Here is a 6,013-nt window from a genome sequence, read left to right as displayed (position 1 = left end):
GGAGGTTAAGTGCATTAATGGCTATTAGCCAGGGTAGGTAAGGAACAGTGTCCCTAGCCTCTGTTTGTCAGAAGGTGGAGACGGATGGCAGGAGAGAGATCACTTGATCATTACCTGTTAGGTTCACTCCCTCTGGGAAATCTGGCATTGGCCACTGTCGGTAGATAGGATAATGGGCTAGATGACCTTTGGTCTGACCCAGTATGGCCATTCTTATGTTCTTAAATTTTTCCTCAACATTTCTGGTGAAAAGTTACAAAAACTTTCCACTTACTTTTGAGCTTTAACTTTTTTAAAAAATAAAAAGGAAAAAAATCTAAACCAAGTAATTTCAAAATGAAATCAAAACATTTTATTTCAAAAATGTTGAAAAAATATTTTGATTTAAAAAGCAGTTTGGTGAGGTGGATTTCACCTAAATCTGCATTTTTCACTAAAAAAAGTTTTGGATGGAACACTGCATTCAGCTTTATTGGCTACCAACCAGGGACACTTGATCTCACAGATGAGAACAAGAAACAGATACATGGCAGGGGTTTGAGGCTGATGGGGGAAATCTGGAAATTAAAAAAGGACAAAGTCTGCACTGAATCGTTCTCTCTCAATGAGAACAAGAAAGTCAAGACTAAATAGGAGGAAGGAAGATTCTGGATACCCTGAGCAGACACTGAACAAACCCCACTTGACCCCTTGGAGCAGAAAATGAGGCAGGGATTTGCACGCAGGTTTTGTTGCTTTTCTATAGAGCTGTATATCTCTTGTACAGTCTATGAATAAAAGTCTGATTGATTTAGAATTCCTTTTGCAAATTCTGTGTCCTTTCTTCAAGTATGTTGCATCTACAAAGGGGTAAAACTATAAAGCAGAGTATCCACCCCCCTGCCCCAGTGAAGAGCTCTGGGGTGTGCTTCACTACTGGGATGTCCTGGGCATTAGCACTGATCCTGTAAGCCTAGGGGCAGTTGGACTACAGGGTTCCATTCCCTGGAAGCAGTACCAGACAAAGTCTGTACCTGGGAAGGGTGCCTGAGAGGCCAGCACCAGAGACTGATTGAAGCCTGCCTAGGGGAGATCAGAAGCATGCTTGATCCAGGTTTGGATTGAAGCCTGGTAAGAGGGCAGTCAGGGGAACTTAATCCTGTAATTTTAAAGTTATTTTTCACACATTACATTCAGGTGTCAGTTTATGCACAACTTCAATGCAACATCAACCCATTATCCTGGACTTTAGGAAACTGGTCATGTACAAATATCTGCCAAGTCCAGGTTTCCTTAAACAGGTCCCTACTCTAGTACTCACAAAAGATTTCATAAGGAACTTTCCTATACACATAGGCCTCATCTAGACTAAGATTTAAGAAGGTCTGTTTGTTGGCATGTGCTACCTAATAAATTTTAACAAATTTAAGTCACTTATAAACCATGCTGCCTTTATTACAGAAATTTCTTCCATGGTACATACATATACCTTGCGAGCTGAGGAGATCCCAGGTGCCACTGCCTAGAACCCTGTGGAGATATCCCCGCTGCAGTTGCTGGGTGAAGTCCCAGCAGCTCACCCACTGAATCAGTGCCTTGCTTAGCATCTGCAGGGTTGGAGACCAAGCCTGTTCCTCTCTTACCTCACTGAGATGGTTCCTGTCCCTGTTCTAGGCCTTGTGACCAGGCACATAGAGGAGTCACAGTACCACTCAGGGTTGGCCCATCCATCTCTACATCTCCGTTGGGGTGGATGGATCAAACTTGAAAGAGGCTGCAACCCCTGTGTACCAGGCCACACCACCACACTAGCAAAATTCCTTCATGGGAGATAGGTTCAATGGGAGATTTGGATGAACAAGGAACTGAAGATTTAGCCTGACATCTTCATTTAATCTGCCTTTAAATTCCAGACCTGCACCTCTGACTTAAAAAAACCTGTAGAGCTTTAGTAATCTTTCACTTGATTACTATCCTTTCACTCCCCTCTATTCATTTCCTTTATTTTTCTCTCTAAGTTTCCATACTGGTCAGCTTTGAGTTTTCCCACAAAGAAACTTACACTAGATTATTTCTAGAAATTGCCTCTTTCCAAGTAATTATATTTTTTAGACTCTGTATAAAGTATTTAGAAGACCATATTTTAAAATGATTTAAATGAATCATTTTACTTTTTCAGTTTTATTTTTTAACTCCTTGATGGAGAGTTTCTGAATTTCCCCTGCTTCTATGATTTCTGAAGAAGAACAATATAGTAGTAGGATTTTAATGATTGTATTTTGTATAATAATGAGATAATGATATAGCATGTATTAAATGTATTGGTGTAGGATTTGATTATATCCTGCCATCCACCCTTTTTCAATAGCAGAAAGGAATGGCCTAATAGGCCATTTGGTAAAAATGCATCAGCCAGAATCTGTGTCTGGGCTGATTTCAAGGCAGTAACAAACATTTTAAGATCACTACTTTATTGTAGGTTTAGCATTTTAAAATAAGTAAAAAAAATGCCATGATTGTTTTCTTGTGCATTGCAACTTGATGTTCCTGTTTAAAATGTTCTGTGTAAATTATTTCTGTTTTGTGTGTGAATGAAAAATGTGTGTGTAAAGAGACAAGTGTAAAGGCCATCGCTGAATCAGATGTACGAGGGAGGAACCGGAGAGAGAAGCAAGGTCGTTAGTAAGCTGCAACACGCCCCTATTGAAATGTCAGAGGAGGGCAGATTGAGGACTCTAAAAATGAGACGAGCACCTATCAATGGGGACAAAATAGCTGTGATCAAAACCAGCATGGAATAACTCCCTAAAAAATGCAATAAAAAACTAAATACAAAATGAAAAAAAATTAAAAAATCAAGCCCTCAAACAATTAATTACAGCATAATGGTGCAAAACTCATTGGTCCCTATGAAAGAAAAATCACGATATAAACAGGGTGCCTTGCCATGAAACTTTGGGTTCATCCTGCTAAGACTTCCCCAGAACATCATTTCAACCGACGGAACCTGGCTCCTCCCTACCCGTGATCAACCTAACTGGCCACTAGATTGATCTGGACTCTGGACTGGGAACTATAACATCAACTGGCGGGGTAGAGTGAGTGAGTGTGAGAGAGATTGAATGCATATGCTAATTGTTGTATCTTCAATAAACATGGCTTATTGCCTTTTCCCCTGAAAAAGATCCCGTGTGCTTCTTATAAGCATAACAATAGGACCTGCTGAATAGCTAATAGCCTGATACTAATTGAGTTGTTTCAGAGTAGCAGCCGTGTTAGTCTGTATTCGCAAAAAGAAAAGGAGTACTTGTGGCACCTTAGAGACTAACAAATTTATTAGAGCATGAGCTTTCGTGAGCTACAGCTCACTTCATCGGATGCGTTATTATGCTCTAATAAATTTGTTAGTCTCTAAGGCGCCACAAGTACTCCTTTTCTTTTTACTAATTGAGTCAGGTCACAAAAAGGAATCTGCCCTCAGCCTTCAAAATACACTATTTGTCTCATTGATTTGCTTTTTTTCTTTTTGTACCTTGTGAGTTTTATTCCTTGCTTATGGAAGGAGTTTGGTGCAGCTTTCTGCCCTTGGAGGACTTATGCTCTGGAACATAGTTATTCCTTATTACTTAAATTTAATTTGTTGCCCTTTGCAGATCCGTGATTTATCCGGAGTAGATATCTTCCTCAACTACAAACAAAATTGAAAGAAGGTGGAATATTTCAGTGGGACTTCATGAATTCTTCATGGTAGCCCATTTAAAAAAATTATGTGATTTAAAATAGTCAAATGTATTTCAAAAAGCTTCTGCTGTAATAGCAGGGTATAATAATGTCGCACTAGAAGATTCTGTTATGAGTATTCAGCTCACAGGTGTAACATCAGGAGCAAGAATAGGACATAGAGGAAAAAGTGCTGACAGATGGTAGATATACCAGCTTCTTTCCCGCATAATGAAGGGGGCTATTCAGCTGGAGGTGCAGAACTGATTAATTCATTTATCACTTTATTATTGTAACCCTTTGTTTCTAGCAGACTTCATAATGACATACAGTTTATTTAAATGCTAACCTTGATTATTAAAAGGTAAAAAGAACAATGCCAGCTGTATGCAATGAAATCAAATCACATATACACTATTGGAATGCTCATGTGAAAAGCAGGTTAAGGGCATCTCATCTATTTAATTACACCCCCGAGATCTGGTTCAACATTTACAAGTGATTATTTCAAAGCAGAGTCTTACAAACCTTAGCTAAAGATTCTTACATACCAAAAGCAATGCAGGTATGTACCTGTTTGGGGGAACTCTATTAGAATTGGGAAAATAATTTGTAATGAATAATTTTATAATTTTTGCTTTTTTATGTTCACAACATTTTTGCAATGTCTGATCTTCTTTGATGTATATATTAGTGAAAATATTTGCAAAATAATTTCTGTAAATAAATTTTGATGTGTAGATTGAATACTTGAGTCAATTGCTTACAAACAAAATTTGAGATGGTGAAATTGCACAAATGGTTACTTTGTTCTTTGGATAAATGTGTGACTCTTAAAATCAAAATTTCTGGGGCAAATATTGTGACATTGAATTCAGAAGATGCTTTCCATGAATATTTGTAATTGCATATACTCAACCGCTAGAATATTCATAGAAAGTGAACACAAACAGGCCATTAACCCAAAGTGAATTCAATTTACCACTTGAAAGAATATATTTGTAGCATTTTGTCATCACTATTTTCCAAGTTGGGCCAACAGTTCGATTGCATGGGTCTCCAGTCTTACCACAACAAACATATTAAGCCAACTTCAACTTCCTTTATTATTGGTTATTAGAGATATTGTCCAAGACTGTCAAAAAGAGGTGCCTAGCGATGCGATACTTAAATGAATATTTTCAAAAAGACCGAACATCCTCAGCTCCCAGTTCTTCTGGGAAATCAGGTTAAATTTATTTAGATGTCCAACTACAGACACCCATTCTTGAAAATTTTGAACATTGTATCTGCAAAATGGGAAAATCAGAAAAGGGGGGGGGGCGGAGAGATTGCCTGGGTTAGAGCAGCAATGGGATCACAAATAGGAGAATCCAGGAAAATAGAGGAAAGATATTAAAAGTAATAGAAAACATTTATCATTAATATGTAAAAGTTTGCCTTCCTTTTATTGCAGGAAAATGATTTTTAAAATTAAAAACTCTAATATACAAGGAAGAAAAAGACAAGCTATCTCTCTGGATTCCAAGCACTACAAGCAGACCGTGATCCAAAATACACTGAAGGCAATTGGAATCTTTCCACTGATTTCAATGAGCTTTGGATCAGGCCCATATTTGCCCCCTCCATCCTCTCTGCAGAAAAATCTCAGGTCAAGGATATAAAATTCCACCATGTTCCCCTTGTAGAGTTTTCCGAGGATCTATTGGAGAGAGTGAACCTGCCCCACACCTACATTGCAGACCCATGGATTTTGAGAGATTCACTGGAGGCCAGGGCTTTGGGAATAGCATGACTAGATTTCCCCAATGAAAAACCAAGATCAGTTGCATAGTGGGGATTAAAGATTCCACTCCCTTCTTCTCTCATATCAGCCACTCCCCTCCCCCCAAAAAGAAATAATGCTGCCTCTTCTCTCACAGACTAATTCCCCTCAATTAATGCTACCCCTTCCCCTTCCCCTCCCCACCCTCAGTACTCATCACACTGCAAATATTTTCACATCATCCTGTGAGTGGTATCTCAAGAGAGTTTGAGCTTATTTTGTGGGCAGAGCTTGGAGGAATACTGCTACCACCTTCTTATCCCACCCCCAATTCACTCCATGGACAGAAACAGTCAGGACACCACATTGTCACTCCAAACTGGGACAATCCTGGTAAAACATGTATGTGTGTGTGTGTGGAGGCATTGTACCTCTGAGTTGCTTTCAGGATTCCCTTATCACATCTTTGGTCCATATATTGGAGAGTCCAAGAGCATGAATTCATCCTGGTACCATACTCTGAGAACTCAAGTGAGAGGTAGAAGGTCG

At 38.9% G+C, this 6,013-nt stretch overlaps 1 protein-coding gene across 3 annotated transcripts in view; it reads right to left on the bottom strand.

Annotated features, from left to right (window-relative positions):
* LOC119860397 (beta-1,3-galactosyltransferase 2-like) overlaps window positions 1-6,013 on the bottom strand; it is a 167,778-nt gene that overhangs the window by 54,440 nt on the left and 107,325 nt on the right. The window lies entirely within an intron of this gene.

Source organism: Dermochelys coriacea, chromosome 8 (assembly GCF_009764565.3).
Source record: "Dermochelys coriacea isolate rDerCor1 chromosome 8, rDerCor1.pri.v4, whole genome shotgun sequence".
Taxonomy (NCBI): domain Eukaryota; kingdom Metazoa; phylum Chordata; order Testudines; family Dermochelyidae; genus Dermochelys; species Dermochelys coriacea.
This window is presented reverse-complemented; position numbering and strand designations above follow the sequence as displayed.